Genomic DNA, 22,911 nt, shown 5'->3' with positions numbered 1-22,911 from the left:
TGTAAAATGTCTTCCTTCTCTTTTTCTTTTTCTTTTTTAATTTCTTTTTTTTTTTTCTAAATGTCTTCCTTCTCAAAGACTTTCCTCTGCTTTGTTTTGCGGATAAGGAAGAAAAGTAGATAAAGATAAAGTGGATATAATAATCTGTGAGTTGTAGTTCTATACTAAGAATTGCTTTGAACATTATTGACCATTACCTGTTACTGGCTGATTTCAAAAATTATAATTATAAACTACTTGTTTGACTTTATTCTGCACACTTTGTCAGAATGAAGTCAGTTATATATGTGATTATTCACACTATTGCACAACCTAGTTTATTCAGAATGATTTATGCCAAATCTATACAGTTCTCAACTGTGTTTACTTTTTAAAATTAAAATATAGAGTTTATGACAAATGTATAATTTTGTTTCCCCACTTTTTCTATTTGTCTGACTACCACTACTACTATGTCCTATCATAACATTCCATACATACTTAAACCAGGCAAAAGGTGGGCTTCCATCTTTAAAAACTGTTTAGGCATTTTGGACAACTCATCCTTGGCAATTGAACCTGGACATTTATCCAACATGCTAAGCAAAGTTCTCATTTTGAACTTAAAAAGGACAGCTGGAAATTTTAACAAACTAAACTATTTTCTTAGAGACTTTCTCTGCTTTCAGAGATCTTGATTAGCCTCCTGGTCAGTCATCTAGAAACAATCCTATCTAATAAAAGACTAATATACAAATTAACCATCATCTAACACACAAGATGGCTGCCCCCATGTGGTCAAAGATGGCTGCCCCCCATGTGGACACAAAATGGCCGGCAGAGGAGGGCAGTTGGAGGGACCAGGCCTACAAGGGAGGGCAGTTGGAGGGACCAGGCCTACAAGGGAGGGCAGTTGGGGGTGATAAGGCCTGCAGGGGAGGGCTGTTGGGGGGGATCAGGCAGGCAAGGGAGGGAAATTTGAGGGGACCAGCCTGACAAGGGAGAGCAGTTGGGAGCGATCAGGCCTGCAGGGAAGGGCAGTTGAGGGGTGGGGAACCCAGGCCTGCAGGGGAGAGCAGTTGGGCGGGGGGGACCAACCTGGCAAGGGAGGGCAGTTGGAGGTTACTGGGCCAGCAGGGGAAGACAGTTAGGGGCGACCAGACTCACAGGGGAGGGCAATTAGGAGTGACTAGGCCGGCAGGGTAGGGCAGTTCGGGGCAATTGGGCTGGCAGGGGAGCAGTTAGGCGTCAATCAGATTAGCAGGGTAGTGGTTAGGGGTGGTCAGGCAGGAAGGCAGGCAGGTGAGCAGTTGGGTTGTGAGAAGGATGTCCTACCAGACCTGATCCAGGCCTAAACAGGCAATAGGACATCCCTTAAGGGGTCCCAGATTGGAGAGGGTGCAGGCTGGGCTGAGGGACACACACCCTGTACATGGATTTTGTGTTCCAGGCCTCTGGTTCTCTACATAATTGATGAACTTTGCTTCCACTTTGGGAAGAGAGCCACCTTTTCTATGCTTGCTTGCATTTTTGCAGTATTCTACAGCACTAGATCCTTGGTGTTTTAGGAGTGGTTTTTTGTTTTTTTTTTTCCTGTTCCTTTTTTGTTTTAGGATTCTTGATCTTTTGATCTTGTTTAATGGTTTTGAATCTTTTCCATTCTGGTTTGGTTTTGTGCATTTTTGGCTGGAGTATTTTGTACAGATTTCTTTACTGGAGCCTTTTCTTCAGCTTTATCAAAATCATCACCTTGCCTTGGTCAGTGTTGCTCAGTTGGTTGGAGCATCTTCCTGTACATGAAAGGTCATGGATTCGATTCCTAGTCAGGGCACATGCAAGGCTTAGGGCTCAGTTCCCCATCGAAGTGCATATGGAGGCAACCAGTCTATATTTCTCTCCCTTTTTCTCTCTCTAAATATTAATTAAAATATGTATTTGGGTGAGGATTAAAAAAAGAAAGAAAGAAAAAAAAACAGCTTCCCTTTCCTACAATGGTTGCCATTACTTAGAATTTTTTTTTAAAGTATCATCATTACCATCATCTTCATCAGCAGCAAGTTTTACATTTTTTCTGTGGAACCTTGCTACCACTTCCAGGGCAGAATGCTTCCCACATATACTTATGAGTTTCACATCCTCCTCTTCATCTTCTGACTCTGCATCTTCCTCCATAGCTACTAAGTGCTGTCCACTAACCACACTTCAACCATAAGACCACAGGTGGTATATTTCAAAGCCACCAAGGGAACTTGTTGGCTGTGCAGACATTTTCAAAGTTGCCAGTGTTACTTTAATTGGACTGCCTTCTTAATTCATTGCCTCTGCTTCAAAAATGTGCAATTTATTATTTGTACCAGCCTCTAAACTGACGTTTGTTTTTTTTTTTTTTAAAGAGAATTGGTTTTGCAGATTTGCTCATTTTCATTATCCACATTAAAATGATGATCTTTGTCAGCCTTCAGTTCACAACTGAAAAGACAGTTCTGAGGCCTCGGGGGGGACTGTAATCGAACCCTGCTTCAGTCCGCAGGCTGATGCTCTGCCAACTGAGCCAAACCATCCAGGGCGTGTGTAACACTTTTAGTACCTCAGCTCCAACCACTCAGAGTCTTGATTATGTTCTTAATCATTTCCTTCAGGTTACCTTAGAATGCTGGATTTAGTTTGTACACACGTTGCATATTTATTTATGTTTGGCTGTAGCTCTCCTGCCTTCCCTCCCTCTCTCCACAAGAGTGAGCTCTTGAGCTGACTTTTCCTCCATAAGTTAGTGAATGAATTTATTATTTTCTTTTTAATTTAGTTTTAAATGTTTTTTAAAATTGATTTTAGAGAGAAATGAAGGGGGTAAGGGAAGAGAGAGAGGGGGAGGGGAGGAGACATCAATGTGAGAGAGAAACATAAATCAGTTGCCTTCTCATATACACCCTGACGGGACCAAACCAAAAAATTTGTCCTTCAGTCTGAAGTCCATTAAATTGAGGTCTGTGCCCTGGACATTGTCTCAGTTGGTTGAGCATCATTCCCAGCACCAAAAGGTTGCTAGTTCAATTCCCAATCAGAGCACGTGCCTGGATTTCAGGCTGGATCACCAGTAGGGGACATGCAGGAGGCAGCCAATCAATGTATGGCCCTCAGATCGATGTTTCTCTTCCTCTCTCTCTAAAAATATATATTTTTTAAATTGAGGTCCACAAAATCAAGCATTTACTGCAATAGTAAATGAAGCCATGAATATCGGAAAAAATGTTTTGAATGAAGAGGAAACAGAGATTAGAACCTTCAAGGGCTCCTATATATATTTTTTTTTTAATTTTTTTAAATTGATTTTTTACAGAGAGGAAGGGAGAGAGATAGAGAGCTAGAAATGTCGATGAGAGAGAAACATCGACCAGCTACCTCTTGCACACCCCCCACCGGGGATGTGCCCACAACCAAGGTACATGCCCTTGACCGAATCGAACCCTGGACCTTTCAGTCCGCAGGACGCTCTACCCCTGAGCCAAACCGGTTTTGGCCAAGGGCTCCTATATTTAAGGGAAAGAAATGTTGGCGGGGGTTGTGGGGGAGGAAGCTATTAAGGAAACTAACAGTGAAGATATTCTGGAAAGCAAAGAAAAGATGGATATAATGTTAGGAAAGCCAAGGGAAGAGAGTCTTTCAAAGAAAGGTTATTAATGGTGTCAAATTCCTGAGAAGTAAGCTGAGAAGTCTCCATTAGATTTAGCAATAAGCACATAGCAACTTTGGCATAAGTAGTTTCAGTGGATTGCAGAAGGCAGACTGTAGTAGATTGAGGAGTGAATGGAAATACAGAATTGAGGATATAGTGAGCTTAGAAAGCCACAGAGTTTCTCTCTGATATAAGTACCGAGAGCAATAGCTGAAAGGGGAAGGTGGCACATTTACTTATTTTTTAGAGATGGGAGAACCTGAACCCATTCTGTACTGATGGGAAGAAGCCAGTAGAGGGTGAAAGGTTGAAGAAACACAAGGGAGAGGGGATTATTGATAGAAACCACTCCCTTAGAAGGTGGAGAGAATTTGACCCGGAGCACTGATTGGAGGGATTAGATTTGATGGTGTGTAAGTCTACTCAGGCTGCCATAACAAAATACCACAGACTGGGTGGCGTAAATAACACTGTGTGTTTTCTGGAGGCCAGAAGTATAAATCAGGAGCTATCAGGCTTCATTTCTGGTGAGGCCTCCCTATCTGGTTTATAGATGGCTGCCTTCTTCCTGTGTCCTCACATAGCCTTTCCTCTGTGTGCCACAGCGACAGTCTTTTCTGGTATCTTTCTCTTCTTTATGAAAATCCCATTTGATTAGGACTCCACCCTTAATGGCTTCATTAGCCTTAATTACTTTCCTATACGCCCTGTTTCTAAGTACAGTCACATTGGGAGTTAGGGTTTCAATATATGAATTTGGGGTGATAACCCTTTAGTCCATAACAGAGGAGAAGAGAGAATCCTCTTCCATTAAAACAGGAGGGAGAGCCATAACTGGTTTGGCTCAGTGGATAGAGCATTGGCCTGCAGACTGAAGGGTCCCAGGTTTGATTCCGGTCAAGGGCATGTACCTTGGTTGTGGGCACACCCTCAGCTAGGGGGTGTGCAGGAGGCAGCTGGTCGATGTTTCTCTCTCATCGATGTTTCTAACGCTATCCCTCTCCTTTCCTCTCTGTAAAAAATCAATAAAATATATTTTTTTAAAATAAAACAGGAGGGAGATAAAAGGAGATCGATATAGGCAAGGTTTTCTCTGTGAAAAAAGGAGTGCAAGCAATGTACTGAGTGTAAAGGATAGATGTTATAGTTGTGTATTTTCGAAGAGTAGAGAACATTTGGCAGCTGATGTGGAGAAGGGGAAGAATGACTGAGGAGGGGAACATGGCAGAATTACTAGATTGGGTTGACCTATCTGTGTACCAGGCTGGGTTTCAGCAGAGCAGCCCAAGCACAAACATGACTATTTGGTAGTGGTAGTCTTCCATGTGTGAATATCGCCTTTTAGAAATCTTCATTGTGTAAGATCTCTCCCAACTAGGGGTAGACTCATGTTAACCCTACAGTGTCAGCACTGCTTTAAGAAGATTGAATTTTCTTCTTTGTTACTGTTAGGTTGGCAAGAGATTTTGACTAGAGCATCTTTACCTAGTAGAAAATTATACTTAGTAAAATCGAGGTGATTATGGACCTCACAAGGTATTTACAGCATCTGTAGGCAAGAATTAACTCATAATCTTTAAAATCAGAGTAAATTTGTCTTGGAATTATTCAGAGCAACTGATGAATAACATAGCTGATTCCCATTATTCTTGGATTCTGTATTTACAAATTTGCCTACTCACTAAAATTTACTTGTAACACCAATATCAATACTTGTAGTCGTTTCCGTAGTCATTCATGGCTATGAGCACAGAGTGGCAGAAATTTGAATCACCTAGCATGTGTATATTCCCTGCTGAGGTCAGATAAGGCAAGTTCTGCCTTCCTGTGGGATCTCTCATCCAAGTGTCCTTTCCATTGTCTAGTGCCACATTTTCGGCCTTTTTGTACTTTTTCTTGGTGATTTTACTGTTTGTTTGGCTTTGTTGTTGTTTTAGTTTAACAGACATTTATTCCTTTATTTGAACAGCCTCTACACACAAAATAAATGATTTGAGATTTTTGAGTGGGAAGGAAGTTAGGTCTTAAGAGATTTTGATTTTGCTACATGTTTTCTAGAAATCATTTAACTGAGCCTTTTAAGGCTGATGATGGCCTTAGCCAAAGGGAAAGGACAGTGATTTCTCTATTTAAAATGTCCCCCAGATGTAGTGCTGAAGTGATGTCTAGTCTTCCAAAGCACAAAGGAGGCTGTAACATGCTTTATGTGTGTGTTAGATAAGATCCGCTTATTTAGTGCCTAAAATGTAAAAAAGACAGACAATACTAAGCACTGGCAAAGATATGAAGTAACTGGAACTGATATTCTGCTGGTAGGAGTATAAATTAGTGCAGGTACTTTGGAAAATTGCTTGATATTACCTACCTGAACATATGTATACCCTATAACCCAGTAGTTCCACTTCTAGATATACATCCAACAGAGATATTTTCACTTCCCTATGGGTAAGACATACACAAGAATTTTCATAGCAACAATATTTTTTATGGCCCCCAAACTGAAAACAACTTTCAACAGAATGTATTCAATAAATTATGCATATTCATGCAAATTTTTATTTCTGGCAATAAAAATTAATGAACTATTGCTAAATGCAACAAACTTGGATAATTCTTAGAAACATATTGAGCTGAGGGGAAAAACAGGTACTTAAGAGGCATCTTTTATGATATTTACATCAGGTTCAAAAACAAACTAAAAAACCAGAGAGGCAAAACTGATCAGTTGAGGGTAATAACTGAGAGGGAGATTCTAGGGTGCTGGTAACGTTAATTTGTTTTCAGAATTATTTATTTATTTTAGAGTGAGAGAGAAACATTCATTTGTTGTTTACTTATGCATTTGTTGATTGATTCTTTTTTTAAAAAAATTTAAATTGACTTAGAGAGAGAGAGAGAGACAGACAGACAGACAGACAGACAGACAGACACAGACAGACATCTATGGGCTGCCTCCTGCATGCCCTCTACTTGGGATCAAGCCTGCAACCTGGGCGTCTGTCCTGACAAGGAATCAAACCAGCAACCTTTCCGTGCATGGGAAGACTGCCCAACCAATTAAGCCACACTTGCTAGGACTCACTGGTTGATTCATGTATGTGCCCTGAGTGGCGATCAAACCCGAAACCTTGGTATTTTGGAGATGAAACTAGGGCTGGTGCTGATAATGTTCTATTTCCTTATCTGGGTGAGTGGTTACATAGGTGTGCTGACTTTTGAAATTCTATCCCTTTGTAACTTTTTTATTGGTGTACTTTTTTTATAGGTAAGTTATGCTTCAACGAAAAGTTTATTTTAATAAAAGAACATATTAAGAAGTTCACATTCTACATTTATTTAATGCCATTATGTTTCATTATTTTACCCCATACTGTCCAATCCTTCCCCCCTAACCCTGAACCTTTGATAAAACTGAGGGCCCTGAATGTAAATTCCTTCTCACTCTTTTTCTGGTTGTTTTAAAGTTCAAAAAGAAGTTTCCAAGTTTAAGCTTGATCTCTGAGAGGACAGTTTTACCTAAAGGTGCTCACTGTGCAGCAGACTGGACTCTGGCCTAAGTGGAGCTCTATTAGCTGTCTCAGGGAAATTGAGGGTTTAAGTCCACACTCCACTCCCAGACTCTAAAGGACTTAACAGGGAGTGGGAAAAGCAGCTGGCTTGGTACCTGCTTTAGTGTACAGTAGTCTCTGTATTGCTTAATTGTTTTTTTAAATATATTTTTATTGATTTCAGAGAGGAAGGGAGAGGGCAAGAGAGATAGAAACATCAAGGATGAGAGAGAATAACTGATTGGCTGTCTCCTGCACACCCCACACTGGTGATGGAGCCCACAACCTGGGCATATGCCCTGACAGGGAATTGACCTGTGACCTCTTGGCTCATAGGTCGATGCTCAACCACTGAGCCACGCCAGCTGGGCTGTATTGCTTAATTGTTTACTTGAGAAACAGTGATTGGATTAATGAGTGCCAAGGATGTACATTTAGCTATACTAAGCAGACTTTTGTTAATAGTCATATTTCTATTTATGGCTTTGTTCTTACTCTAGAGAGAGTGGAAGGAAGGAGGAAGGAGGAGGAGGAGGAGGAGAGAGAGAAAGAGAGAGAGAGAGAGAAACATTGATGTGAGAGTCATTGATTGGTTACCTTCCACAGGTGCCCCTACCTGGGCTGGGGAACCTGTAACTGAGGTACGAGGTACATGCCCTTGACCAGGAATCGAACCCTTGACTCTTCTGTCCATGGGCCAACACCCTAACCACTGAACCAAGCCGATCAGGGCAAGCTAGCTGTTTTTAAGTCATTTTTTTCATTCAGCTCATATTCATTGGTTGTTTACTATGTATTAGGCACTTGGAATGCAGGAATAAGACATATAATCTTTGCCCTCACATAGCTTGTAGTTCTAGTGTAGAAACAGGCAAGTGAACAATTATAGTGTCAAAACTGATACCAGATCTAGCTGGTTTGGCTCAGTGGATAGAGTGTCAGCCTGCAGACTGAAAGGTCCCAGGTTCGATTCCAATCAAGGGCACATACCCAGGTTGTGGTCTCAATCCCCAGTAAGGGGCATGCAGGAGGCAGCCAGAACAATGATTCTCTCTCATTGTTGATGTTTCTATCTCTCTCTCTTCCTCTCCCTTCCTCTCTGAAATCAATAAGAATATATTAAAAAAACAAAAACACTGATACCAGTATGTGCTATGATAGAGATCAATCTTGGTGATTAGTCAGTAACTCATAGAATTGATTCTTAACCTAGACCAGGAGCTGAAAATGTGTACCTAAGAAAGTTAAGCCAAGGTAAATTTTGAAAGAGGGAGCGTGTGTGAGAGAGAGAGCTGTGTGTATGTGTGTCAGAGTGAGGATGGGGAATTCAGAGAGTGATGGCTTAGGAGGTATGTAGATGGTAAGTCATGATTTTTCATTCTAAGGAGTTTGGATTTTGTTTTGAAGATGGTGGGGAGCTGTTGAGCACGGAAGTGATCCAGATTTGAAAATGTGCTGATGATAATCACATAAAAAGAAGTTAAATCAATAAATTGGAGTAGTGTTTTACAAGGATGGAATTCGCTAGGCCCTTGTCAAAGTGTAGTCCCAGGAGTATTGCTATTATTTTGAGAGCTGTTAAAACTAGAATCTTGGGACCTATTCCATACTTACTAAGTCAAAGTCAGCATTTTAATAAGACCTCCAAATAATTTGTAGGCACATTCAAGTTTAAGAAGTATTGATTTAGATGGATATTATGATGGTTAGACTTTAGACAGCTGGTGTGAAGAAAAGACGGATTGAAGAGATGTTATGGATTGAGTACATATTCTTAATCCCTCTCCTTACAAGTACATGCCAAGTACGCTACTCATCCTTTACACTCCAATACACATGATTGCCATATACTCCCAGAGCACCCTGTACTTACCTTATCACTTCCTCATACTTTTCTTGGACTGTAATTCCTTATTTAATTGCCATGTTTCTCCATAGACTCAGTTCTATGAGGTCAGACTGTCTTTCTATGCTGCCCGGCACATGATAGGTCCCCAATAAATATTTGTGGTTTGACTGAATGAGTTCACTGTGTATAAAAAGAGAAGATGGATTTGGGTGTGTTGGGGGATGTACCCGTTATATTTGTTAATAGTAATAGTAAATTTTAAATAGCACTGACATGTTTCAGGCACTGGTCTACGTGCTTTATATGTATTAATTTACTATTTGATCCTCTCAGCAATCCTATAAGGGTAGATATTCTTTTTTTTCTTCCTTTTTGTTAATGTAGTTGTAGTTAGATATTATTTACATTATTAAAATACATTAAATTTTTTGCTTTTTAATTTTTTTAAATTAGAGTTTACATTCAGTATTATTTTTTATTAATTTCAGGTGCACAGCATGGTGGTTAGACAATAATATACTTTACAAAATGTCCCCTGCTAAGAGGTAGATAATCCTAATATCCTCTTTATAGATGAGAAAACAGGCACAAGGAGGATAAGTAATTTACTTCAGGTTATATAGTAAGTGGTAAGACAAGATTCAAACTGTATAATCTGGTACTACTCTGCTACGTCTGGTTTTGGACAAAATAGCTTCCTGGCACTATGCTAAGGGTTTCTATGTATTTCTTTTTTCTCTCTCTCTTTTTTATTTATTGAATTTACTGGGGTGACATCAGTTCACAAAACCATAAAGGTTTCAAGTGTACAACTCAATAACTCAATAAAACATCATCTGCACACTGCATCGTGCGCCCATCGCCCATCGTCCCAAACAAAGTCTCTTTCCTTCCCCATTTACCCGGCTTTGCCCATCTCCACCTGCTCTCCCTTTCCCTCAGGCTATCACTACACTGGTCTGTGTCTAGGTGATATATATGTATTATTTGGCTAATCCCTTTATCTTTCATCCAGTCCCTCCTCCCCTCTGACAGCTGTCAGTCTGTTCCATGCATCCATGAGCAAAGGCAGTTTAAAGAGATCATATCATTCTCAGAACGGGGCATTTCCAGTTGTCAGTCTAGACTCAGGGGTCTTCAAACTACGGCCCGCGGGCCACATGCGGCCCGCAGAGGAGTCTGATCCGGCCCTCCAGGTTTTTTGGGCAGTGAGCGCAGCCGAGGTGTTACAGTAGGAATTAGTAGTTCATATAGTCCGGCCCTCCAGCTCTCTAAGGGACCGTGATCTGGCCCCCACTTTAAAAAGTTTGAGGACCCCTGGTAGGTGCTGGTAATGCAAAGCCCTCGAGGTCACCTGTGGAAGGTAACCAATCAATGACTCACATCAATGTTTCTCTCTCTCTCTCTCTCTCTCTCTCTCTCTCTCTCTCTCTCTCTCCCCCTCCCTCCCTCCCTTCCTCCCTCCCTCCCTCTCCTCCTCCTCCTCCTCCTCCTCCTCCTCCTCCTCCTCCTCCTCCTCCTCCTCTTCCTCCTCCTCCCTCCTCGGACTCTTGCAGCCTTTTGGCTGGACCGCCTCTTGCTTGGCTCTGAGATCTCTCGGTTTCTATGTATTTCTATATGTTTTTTAATCTTTATAACATCACTGTGAGAAATATATTATTATCTTATTTTACATTTAAGGACACAGAGGCTCAAAAAGTCATATAGAGTAATATATGGTAACGGAAAATTTAACTTTTGGGTGGTGAGCACACAGTGCAATACTCAGATCTTGTATCATAGAAAGCTATACCTGAAACCTATATGATCCTGTTAACCAATGTCACCCCAATAAATTTAAGGAAAAAAGTTACATAGCTTTCTTAAAGATACACAGCTAATAAGTGATGGAGCACTTAAAACCCAAGCCTTTAACCCAAGGCTATCCAACTCTTAATCCTGTAGTCTTTACCAGAAATGGTGATGCCTACATGTGGAGTCTAAAATACCTGCGGGATATGAAACTTAAGGTTACTGAGGAACTGACAGGTAGGATGCCTAACATTTAGGTGGGGTAGGGGGGAGACTGAATTCCAGTCGCTCTGGTAGCATTAGCTTTTCAAGCTTGAAGAGGAAAGGGACACTTGAGGCCTGGAGATTCCAGCCAGCCTCCTAATGCCCAGGAGGAACTTTGAACTCGGGAGATTAAGAACCTTAGCCTCTACAGTAAGCTGTAACGTAGGTGACTAAGAAATGGTTATTGCTTTTTCTATGGCCCCAGAGAAACCAGATGGATTAGGAATGTTGAATGGCAGAACTGGAAGGAACCAGTTCTGATCTTCCCCGGTTCACTCTTACTCATTCCCCCTCATTTTATAGTAAGGACAAAGTAATTAGATGACTTGCCAACGTTTAATAAAACCATTAGCAACAGGCCCGGAACAGAGGACAGGATCGCATTCTTGTGTTCTTTGCCCTGTGCCTTATGACTCTCTGGTTGAAGATTTATCACTTCTTGTTTAAAACTGTTCTGCAATTATACTTATTTCTTTACCACTGCCTGTTTCTTCTTGACTTTGATTCCTGGAAATATTAACTTCTTGTCCTTTCCCCTTCAGCTCTAAGCATATATTCCCTGGCAAGTCTGGCTTGCCTTCATTCATAATGATACTGCTATCAAGATACCACTGGTAGGAACACACTGGCACATAGAACTTCAAATTGGTCTTCTTCTTGGGGTGAAAATGTGATTCTTTTGAGCTGTACACACATTGGTTAATTTTTATAAAGCAGAAGACTGCAGGAGTGGGTGCAGTTTGTGTAACCTTTTATGAAGTTGCAAACTCCTCACCTAAATGTTAAGGATGATTATAATAGATAATCATGTGCAGTGGTGTCACCCCTGCCCTTGTACCTTCTAAGGCACCTTATGGAAAAATGAAATTAGACTGGAAACAAGATTATAACTAGCACTTACACCTGTACATTATGCCTCATATAGTCCTGCTCAGTTAATAGACCTTTAGTTCTATAACAGCTAGTTTTTTACTTTGGTTTCAGCATGTGAAGACTGCACGGCATGGCAGCAAAGAGCTGCCAATTCAGTTTTGTTACAGAAAGGTATAGTGAGGCTGAAGTTTTAAAATTAAGTCTATTTTAGTTAAAACCTACATTAAAACAAAATTAAAAAAAATCACAACTAAAATGACATTTAGGCCCTGGGTGGTGTGGCTCAGTTGGTTGTGTATCATCCTTGTACTGAGAGGTTGCCAGTTTGATTCCTAGACAGGGCACAGGCCTGAGTTTCAGGTTCAATCCTCAGTAAGGGGTGTGCAGGAGGCAGCTGATCAATGTTACCCTCTCACTTCAATGTTTCTCTTCCTCTTCTTCCTCTCTCTCTAAAATCAATAATAAAATAATATTTATTGACATTTAGTTTAGTTTGCCAAAGTGATACATATTTTATCTTTTTAAAAAATACTGTATATATTTAGTTGATTTTTTACAGAGAGGAAGGGAGAATGATAGTTAGAAACAGCGATGAGAAACAACGATTAGCTGCCTCCTGCACACCTCCCATTGGGGATATGCCCGCAACCAAGGTACATGCCCTTGACTGGAATTGAACCTGGGACAGTCCAATCTGTAAGCCAACGCTCTATCCACTGAGCAAAACTGGTCAGGGTGATATATATTTTATCTTTATTGTTTAAAGTAATTATAGATGTCTGCTTTGTCCTCCTGGCACCTGCCCCTCACAAACCTTTGCCACAGTATTGTCTGTGTCCATGTACTGTGCATATATGCATATAAGTTCCCTGGTTAATCTCTCCCCCCGCATCCCACCCAACCCACCCCTACCTTCTCTCTGAAATTCATCAGTCTGTTCATGGTTCTATGTGTCTGGGTTTATTTTGTTCACTAGGTTCAAAGTGACATCATGTGATACTTGTCTTTCTCTGACTGGCTTATTTTGCTTAGCATAATACTCTCTAGATCTAATTGAAAATTGACTGTTCTGGTGATTAGGGACAAAGGCAAAATCAATGATGACTTAGGTTTAATATCTGTTTGACTAAGGGAACAGTGGTAGAAAAGTGAGGAAAAGAAGCTTGTTTGGAGGGTGAAGGGAAAGGAAAGATGAAGCAATCATTTTTGATTTAGATATGTTGCATTTAAATTACAGATGAAAGCTATCATTGGAAATTTAGGCAGCAGATGTAACTTCTCATTTTATTAAATTTGGATTAAAAGGAAGATCGAGGGACAATAACTGGAGGTTGCTGAAAGCTAAGGCATTATCAAAATTGACACCCTGGTATCAGAGGGGCCTTATCACTCCTGCATTTCACCAACTTTCTGTATCATATATATATATATATATATATATATATATATATATATATGTGTGTGTGTGTGTGTGTGTGTGTGTGTGTGTGTGTGTGTGTATGTGTGTGTGTGTGTGTGTGTGTATATATATATATATATATATATATATATATATATATAATTTAAAGAGAGGAAAGGAGAGAGAGAAAGAAAGACATCAATGAGAGATAAATATCAACATCACTCAGCTGCCTCATGCCCCTACAGGGGAAGCATGTGCCACAACTGGAATCAAACCTGCGACCTCTTAATACATGGTTCAATGACGCTTAGCCAACTGAGCAATACCAGCCAGGGTGCTATTCTCTATTGTTATTGCATGTGATCTCCACCTGCCCCGGGACCTCTAATCCTTTGACACATTTGCATTCACTTGGCCCAGTAGTCCCCTTCTGTTTTCACTTGACTTTCTTTCTAGTCTAGCCCTCCAAATCAGTTTATTTGAATTCTACCCTCTCTGGCATCTTACAGTATCTTTTTCCCTAGGAGTTACCTTCTTCTTCTCTCCACATCCAAAGGACCATCCTCTTAGCCAGTGAAGGCCCTAAAGTACAATGAACCTTTAATCCTAATTATAGTATTACTAGAGGCCCCATGCACAAAATTCGTGCACTTGGAGTGGGGAGTACCTCAGCCTGGACTGCACCCTCTCACAGTCCGGAGCCCTCAGGGGAATGTCCAGCTGATGGCTTAGGCCCACCCCCCATAGGACATCCTTAGTGCTGCCACGGAGGCGGGAGTGGCTCCCACCTCTGCTGTGTGCTAGCCAGCCATGAGCCTGGCTTCTAGCTGAGTGACACCCCACTGTGGGAGCACACTGACCATAGGGGGACAGCTCCTACATTGAGCATCTTCCCCCTGGTGGTCAGTGAGTGTCATAGCAACCGGTCATTCTGCTGTTCAGTCGATTTGCATATTAACCTTTTATTATATAGGATGACTATTAGCTCCATAGAAACAATTCTCTGTAATGGGAATCGCCACTGTGAAGAGTCCTGATTTTTTTTGTTTTGTTTTTTTTCTTTATTGTTGAAAGTATTACATATGTTCACTTTTTCCCCCATTGATCTCTCCCAGCCCGCTCCCAGCACAGGCCCTCACCCCCTAGTGTCTGTGTCCATTGGTTATGCTTTTATGCATGCATACAAGTCTTTTAGTTGATCTCTTACCCCACCCCCTCCTTCCTTCCACCTTCCCTAAGTCCCTGATTCTTGAAGGGGACTGAAGCAGGCATATCTTGTTGGGCTTCTTTTGTGCCTGAAATCTAAGGTACTTTTATTGGAATGAACTAAGAAGGCAAAATAGGTTAGGTCACCTTTTTGCTAGTTGTGTCTTATTTCCAACATCTGAAATGTACAGAGAGGAGGGAGCTGGTATGGGGCATAAAGAAGAAACTGCTTTTGAGGTCCCTTAAGATTATAGTCTATACAGCTGCTATGTTGGCATCCTGTTTCTTCCTGAAACCAGACCTGTGAGTAAAAACTGGCATTGGATAGGGACTTTGAGGCTGCTCTAGTCTTGACTGGAAAACCTGGCTCCCTCTGAACCTACACGTTGCTAACTCCTGACTAGCCCGGGGGAAGCTGCTAATTTACAATTGGCACTGATGTTGTTGATGCCCCTGAAGGTCTTACCAGTGGTCGGCAAACTGCAGCTGGCAAACCGAGGTTTGCCGCTCTGTTGACTAATGAGTTTGCCAACCACTGTCTTAGACCTTGATGTACATAGCACTGGGAGCCAGCAGAGGGAGTTGTAGTGCCAGAACTTTCTTTAGACCTAATAAATTCTGATTTTGTAAGATCTTCCTTGGCTCCATCTCCTGTGAAAGAAGAATGAGATTTGAGATGTGCCTGAGTTTAGTGTCAGACCCCTGCTGTGAGCAGGTGGGGAGCTTCTGAACAGTTGTTTAAACTTGAAAGTCATAAGGAACTTTTGATTTCAAGGAAACGCCTATTTACTGTGCAGATCCAGTAACTCCTGAGAAATGGGAGTGCCTTCTTGACCTTGAGCCTTATTGATTTTGGTATCAGCACTTCCAGTGACGTGTCCTGAGGGGCAGGAGAAAATTAACAAGTGCCTTACACAGGGAGGAAGGAAGCCTGACTGGTGCTGCAGAAAGTCCCCGTTGGGGTGGAGGCGGTAGAGTGTGTGGGTAGCATTAGACAGTGCATGCCCTGCAGGAAGTTCAGTGGCCGGGTGCAGAACCTTGCATTAGCTCTGATTTTGAATCACAAGCAGAAGCTTTGAAGCTAGCCAGCCAGTAAGGGACGTGTTAGGCAGTTGACGAGTGATCTTGATTTGAATAGGAAGCCTCTGTTAAAGGGGATGCAGCTTCTGCTAGACATTGTGAACTTCTGAATCACCTGGTTTGGTTCTGCTTTTGGCCACTCGGAAAACCCAGCCATTTCCAAACCAGCTTTCCACTTTGCTTCAGGACATATATTCCCCAAGCCTGCACTATGGATAAGTGGGACGGGAATGAGGGCACCTCAGCCTTTCACATGCCTGAGTGGATGGTGAGTTCTCCCATCATTTTCCTTTTCCGTTTCTTGATAATGAGGCCACCACCTCTGACAGATGACAGGGATCACCTGTGAGAAATTCCTACCAAGACCTGCGGTTGGGGAAAAAAAATTATTACTCTAATTTATGATTCGTTCCTCTGTCTTGGGTCGCCCCTGTTTCTTAATTACAAGTGAAGCTGGGAAGTCTTAGAGCTGCCTGGCCAGAGTCAGCTGCTTGCCCGGCTGTGCTTGTGTACTGCATGGGTTGTTATCCTATGAGTGCTTTGTATTTTATACACAAGCTGATATTTTGTTTGTTTCTTTTGTGGATTAAAAAAGAAAATACAGGCACACCTCAGTTTATTGTGCTTCAGAGATGTTGTGTTTTTTACAAACTAAAGGCAAGAGGCCCTCCACCAGCAAAAAGAGCGGACTTGCCTTGTTCACTACTTCACTGTGGTGGTCAGACCAGTGACTTTCAATCTTTTTTATCTCATGGCACACATTAACTACTAAAATTCTGCAGCAAACCAAAAAAAAATTTTTTTACCAATCGGACAGAAAAGGTAGGTATAATTTTGATTCATTCACACCAGAGGCTATTGTTGTATTGGCTTGTTGTCAATTTTAAAAGTTTGACAATCTAAGGGAAAAGAGGTCGGTGGCCCTGACTAAATAGTCAAGTATTGCATGTCTTAAAAATTCTTGCAGCATACTGGTCAAAATTCCTGGTCTAGATCAAATCTGCTATATCTTTGAATTGTGTCTGTAGTGTGAGGAGTGCGGGGTGGGGGTAGGGGGGGGAGAGGGAGAGTGGGTAGTAGGGAGAGACTTTGTAGAAATGGTTTGCTCTCAAGTATCTGAAAACATTTGACCTTTCTCCCCTATCTGCCCAGTTTTCCCCCTCCATCAAAACATTTCCCCAAATATTCTTTATATGTATATTTCTAAGAGGCAGGATCTATAGCTCCTTTAGTGCCATTCTTCAAATGACATATTTGCCTGATAAGTGTTTTTAATATGATGGTAATAAAGACTTATTTGTTAATAAGAACTACCACATAAAACCTAATATTTTAGATCCATCATCAACTTTAGATTTAAAAACAGCAACATTCTTATATTTCTAAATGTGGTTTCTTCTGGGTTTAGTGATTTATTACAGTCTTTACCATCTGTGTTTTATATATATATAAACATATATATATATCTCAGGGGCCCAATGCATGAATTCATGCACTTTTAAAGGAACTGTGGGCCTAGAGGCTGTGGTGGGTACAGGAGTGGGTCTAGGCCCATCCTCCACATGCCCGCTTGCCCCCCACACCCCTCCTGCCACAGACCCTGGTCCTCTGTCTGCTGCAGCCCTGCTCCTACCACCGCTCCCACAAGCTGACAGCACAGGCCCCGCTCAAATCTGCTGACCATGTGAGCAATTGGGGCCCACGCCAGCAATTGGGTGTGAGTGGGGCAGGCGCTGTCAGTGGGTGCGAGCAGTGGCTGCTGCCCCAATTGCCCCTCAGGAGCAGGGGGAGGTGGAAAAGCCCTCAGGGACAATTGGGGCCAACAACGGGTGTGAACAGGTGGGAGCAGGGCTGGCGCCCACAGCAGGTGCACATGCCTGTGAGAGCAAAGAATTTTTAGTAACCACCAGATGCTCGCCTCAATGACAGCAACCTGTATCCCAGCTTGGTCTAGCTCCCCCACTCACCTGCTCCACCATCCTGCCTCTGGCAACACCCGCCATGTTCCGAGCTTCCACCTGCTTCCAACGCCCACCATGTTCTGCCCTGGTGGTCAGCACACATCATAGTGACCAGTTGTTCGGTTGTTCTGCCGTTTAGACTATTTGCATATTAGTCTCTCATTATGTAGGATCTCCTCATGGAAAACTGGTTAGACTATATACAACATATTTCAAATTCTTTTTTGCTTTTATGGAATTATGGACTTAAAGAAATAACCATCAATAATGAGATTGAGCCCTAGCCAGTTTGGCTCAGTGAATAGTGCATTGGTCTGTGGACTGAAGGTTCTTGGGTTCGATTCAGATCAAGGGCACGTACCTGAGTTGTACGCTCCATCCCAGTCCTAGTCGGGCATGTGCAGGAGGCAACTAATGTGTCTCTCTCACATCGATGTTTCTCTTTGTCTCTCCCCATCCCTTCCACTCTCTAAAAATCAATGGAAAAATATCCTTGGGTGAATATTAACAACAAAAATAATGAGATTGAATATATAATAGGTCTAACAAAGGCCCAACTGAGTAGCCCACATTTCACCTTATTGTTAAAACTATTGTTTTTTATTTTTGTTGGGATTATTGCTGTTGTTCTTAATGTTGTTTCATAACCTTGTGCTTAGTTTTTAAAAGTTTGATAAAAAATAATTCTACCCATCCACATCAAATAATGTATTGTTTTAGAATTAATGGAAAGGATTCATACAATTATTCTAGTTGGGTTTTTGTTTCTGAATCTCCAGCCACTTACTAATAACAAGGGGGAGCAAGAAGTCTGTTTTGTATTTTATATTAAGATACTACTAAATTGCCGAGACCGGTTTGGCTCAATGGATAGAGCGTCGGCTTGGGGACTGAAGGGGCCCAGGTTTGATTCCGGTCAAGGGCATGTGCCTTGGCTGCGGGCATATCCCCAGTAGGGGGTGTGCAAGAGGCAGCTGATCGATGACTCTCTCATCGATGTTTCTAGCTCTCTATCTCTCTCCCTTCCTCTCTGTACAAAATCAATAAAATATATTTTAAAAAAAGAAGAAGATACTACTAAATTTTGGTACTTCTCTAAAGGAATATTACAGAAGAATTCCATGGAACATTAGTATGTCAATTCCGAATCAATGAAAGTTTATAGTAATTCTTAATCTCGTAACTTTCTCACCATCTTACCTGCTGAGCACATCCTGAAGAGGACCTCCTGCTGCTTACCTGCTTACCTTCTTTTTATTTACATGAAGAAGGACTGTGTCTTTAAGGTGTTAGTGTGCTATTGCTTAAGGGATATAACCTAGGACTCCCCAGCTTTTAGTAAACATTCTTTAAAATACAGGCCTGCTCTGTTTTCATTATGGCATCTCTCATTTAGCAATTTTTTGGCCCATTTCTCTCAAAAATTAGGAAAATACCTTTAATCAGTAGATTTCATTTTTAAAACAACAATGAAAAAGAATAAGGAGGGGCTTATCTTCAGTAATTCAGTTTTTTCATCTACTATATTTCCTGGCCAAAAGACAACCTTTTGAGGCTTTTTTAAGATAATGCATGTCATTAGTTTCTGACCTGGTTTGAAAGTGCTGCATTAGGCTGAGCACCCTCTATTGTGTTGTCTATAGATTCCCAGACCTTACCTGTAAAAAGGTCAGTGCCCTTGAATCTCCTGAGAGAAAACCCTGGAGCCAGCTCCCATGTTGGGCAGAAATTTCAATTTTAAAAGTTTTAACAAATGTCTGACTCATTTTAACAAATGTTCTAGTTATATATTAATGTAATGAAACTTCCACTGAGACTATCCTAGCCTCCAAAAGAAATATGACAAGACTCTCAAACCTTTCAGGAGGAAAATTTAGCAAAGAAGGTCCATTATAACACCTTCCCTTTTGTTAACCATAGCAGAAAAAGGAGACTTGCATATCCCTCAAAAATAGGACTCAGACCAGACAGCAGCTGAGGGTACTCACATCTCTGATTCCGGGAGGGAAATAGGCCAGGACGAACTTTGAAGAACCCCAATCTCGAGAGTTGACAGGATAGACCTTCAGTTAACATTCCATCAGTCTCTGGAAAACTTCTGCTGGACCCTCTGCTCCTCAGTTGTTGTTTTTGTGAAGGATTTCCTTTGGCTTGTTCAGGCAGTTTTACTGCGAAAAGTTTGGAGAATACATCCTTTTAAAGATTGGTCTTATTGATATGTTTTTACTTTCCCTGAGAAATCTTTAGTTCTTGTCAGTAGGTGAAATACAAATGATTTCTCTTACGTTGTGTGGAGATCAGCAGTGACCTTTTTTTAAGATTCTGCATTTTAATAATCTCCTCCCACCCAGGCTCTCTATAGTACTTGGTACTTTTCCATAGGAAATCTAATGACTTGAGTACTCAGCCAGCTGGTTACCTGGCTTGCTTTTGGCTAGAAGTAATTCCTTTTGTAAGTGAAGAATTTGTCTTAGCAGCTCATTTGGCTTGAAAGGGAGGCATGTTTCTAAGAATGCTTGCGCCATATCTACTTGGAAGTGAGACAGACACCTTTAAGGCACCTATCTGGTGAATTGTGGTAGAGATAGCTCGGCTTTAGCTCTGGGTCAGGGTTGACATTTAAAGCATGGACCAATTTGAAAAACTATGGGCCCTCTCTCCAGGAAAATATACACATATACAAAATTTTGCATTTTTTTCTTTGGACTGTAGATGAAGAACTTTGGACCTAAAAGTACAAAAATGTTCATGTTTTATACTGTGTATTATTATGTACCAGTAGTCTTCAAAACCCTCTCAAATACATTATTTTATCTCTCAGAATACATTTGGGATAAGCAAAGTAGTTGTGATTGTTCCCATATTACAAACAAGGATTACAGATATAAAGTGTGGGAAGTGTTAAGAAATGGAGATACAGAGAGAACCTCTGATTACCGTCCTTTGTGTATTTGAAAAGGAATTAACTGTTTTTTCTTGGCCTGATCCTCTTTAGGTTAAATAGATATTCTGTAGTCCCTCAGGAGTTCTGTTTTTCTTACTGTTTTAACCATCTATTCGTAACAGCCTGAAACTGTGGAAATCAGAATTAGACCCAGTTCTCTTGATCTCTGAGCTGGGTATGAAGATTTACTTCATTCTAATCTCACTTTTCTAGAATCTTTTCTGCCTTTCAATATTCCACCCTGGCATAGCCACAGATAGGATCAAATGGTTGGCCAAGGAAAGAGTCAAGAAAATTAGAGCTGCTTTATCTATGCTTGGAGAAGCGTGGTCCCCAGAGCAGCAGCAGCAGCAGCAGCATCTCCCAGAAACTTGTTACAATGCAAAATCGTGGGCCCCACCCAGATTTACTAAATCAGACACCTTCCAGGTGATTTTGAAGCGTATAAAGTTTGAGAACTTCTTTGTTAGATAAACTCATTAAGTGGTAAGGCTTTTCCCATCAGTAATAGTGTCCTAAAATGTCTTCTGGTTGCGTTTGGTGTAGATCTGCAAATCCTTTTGGTTCAAGTGTGATGACAAGCCATTGGACCAAAGAGTTCCTTTCCACCTGAGTGAGTAAAATGAGGAACCAGCTGAGAGTGTACTAGGGTGAACATCCTTTGTTAGCAAAAGCAGAAGTTTATAGAGATCCAGCCAACAAGCAGGAAACTATCCACCTATCTCATTTCTTGAAATTATGAGTGACAGTTAACATCAATAACGGGATTCAATTTCTGTTTTAATTTCTGGTGGTGGCATTAGGCAAAGTTGCCAGTTAAAAGGCTTTTAAATTAAAAACTCTTGGATTAGCCATTTCAGAATTGTGATTTGATCAGAGCTCCAAGATTATCGGGGATGACGTCATTTCTGAGACCCAATCTGATAAGAAAGTAAATGTAAGGAGTAATTAAATTAAAAATGAAGTAGGGCTAATGCACTGGAGATTAGGACCCAGGGAGCTTTTGGTGTTTGATTGATTGATGTCATTAAGTATGGTATAGGGCCATGGTCGGCAAACTGCAGTTCACGAGCCACATGAAGCTCTTTGGCCCCTTGAGTGTGGCTCTTCCACAAAATACCACGGCCTGGGCGAGTCTATTTTGAAGAAGTGGCGTTAGAAGAAGTTTAAGTTTAGCTTTTTTTCCAGCGAAACACCAAATGGCGGCTGACGCCGGTGCTGCGGGAGGCCCCGGAATAGGAGGCCGCAGTGGCATCCGGGGCTGGGGTCGAGGCCGTGGTCGGGGTAAAGGTTGAGGCCGCGGAGCTCATGGAGGCAAGGCCGAGGACAAGGAGTGGAGCCCTGTCACCAAGCTGGGCTGCCTGGTCAAGGACATGAAGATCAAATCCCTAGAGGAAATCTACCTATTCTCCTTGCCCATCAAGGAGTCTGAGATCATTGACTTTTTCTTGGGGGCATCCCTCAAGGATGAGGAGTTAAAGACCACGCCTGTGCAAAAGCAGACCCGTGCTGGCCAGAGGACCCGTTCAAGGCATTTATCGCCATTGGGGACTACAGTGGACATGTTGGTCTGGGTGTTAAGTGCTCAAAGGAAGTAGCCACTGCCATCCGTGGAGCCATCATCCTGGCCAAGCTCTCTATTGTGCCCGTGCGGAGAGGCTACTGGGGAAACAAGATTCAAGCCCCACACGGCTCCTGGCAAGGTGACTGGCCACTGTGGCTCTGTCCTGGTGCACCTCATCCCTGCCCCCAGGGGTACGGGCATTGTCTCAGCCCCTGTGCCCAAGAATTTGCTGATGATGGCTGGTATTGATGACTGCTACACCTCAGACAGGGGCTGCACTGCCACCCTGGGCAACTTTGCCAAGGCCACCTTTGATACCATCTCTAAGACCTACAGCTATCTCACCCCGATCTCTGGAAAGAGACGGTGTTCACCAAGTCTCCCTATCAGGAATTCACTGACCATCTTGTAAAGACCCACACCAGAGTTTCTGTGCAGAGGACCCAGGCTCCAGCTGTGGCCACCACATAATTTTATACAAGAAAAAAATAAAGTGATGATTTAAACCTGCTTAAAAAAAATTAAAAAATTGGCTCTCAAAAAAAATTTCAATAGTTGTACTGTTGATATTTGGCTCTGTTGACTAATGAGTTTGCCAACCACTCTAGGGGAAAGAACCTCAGCTCTGACATAAACACGGGCTCCCACATTCTAGTCCCATCATTTACTTACTGTGAGACCTCAGGCAAATCATTTGTTCTCGCAGAGCTGCACTTTCCTAATTTGTCAAATGGGGTTAGTAATGCCTACTTTTAAACACTCTTTGCTGATTAATAG

The 22,911-nt window shown here is 41.8% G+C and overlaps 1 protein-coding gene and 2 pseudogenes across 5 annotated transcripts in view; 2 read left to right on the top strand and 1 right to left on the bottom strand.

The window, feature by feature from the left end:
* The window catches only part of AHCYL2 (adenosylhomocysteinase like 2), a 140,126-nt gene that overhangs the window by 69,657 nt on the left and 47,558 nt on the right, over window positions 1-22,911 (top strand). The gene's annotated exons all lie outside the window — the stretch shown is intronic.
* Window positions 1,311-17,644, bottom strand: LOC311629302 (nucleophosmin-like; annotated as a pseudogene). Its single transcript has 4 exons — window positions 17,633-17,644; window positions 1,985-2,480; window positions 1,412-1,733; window positions 1,311-1,330 (listed from the first exon to the last, which is right to left on the bottom strand). The product of its transcript is annotated as a nucleophosmin-like (transcript).
* On the top strand, window positions 20,883-22,628 carry LOC311629301 (small ribosomal subunit protein uS5-like; annotated as a pseudogene). Its single transcript has 3 exons — window positions 20,883-20,999; window positions 21,117-21,183; window positions 21,867-22,628. The product of its transcript is annotated as a small ribosomal subunit protein uS5-like (transcript).

Source organism: Pipistrellus hanaki, assembly GCF_964339955.1.
Source record: "Pipistrellus hanaki genome assembly, chromosome: 10".
Classification (NCBI taxonomy): domain Eukaryota; kingdom Metazoa; phylum Chordata; class Mammalia; order Chiroptera; family Vespertilionidae; genus Pipistrellus; species Pipistrellus hanaki.
The sequence above is the reverse complement of the archived record's forward strand: the minus strand, read 5'-3'. Positions and strand labels throughout refer to the sequence as shown.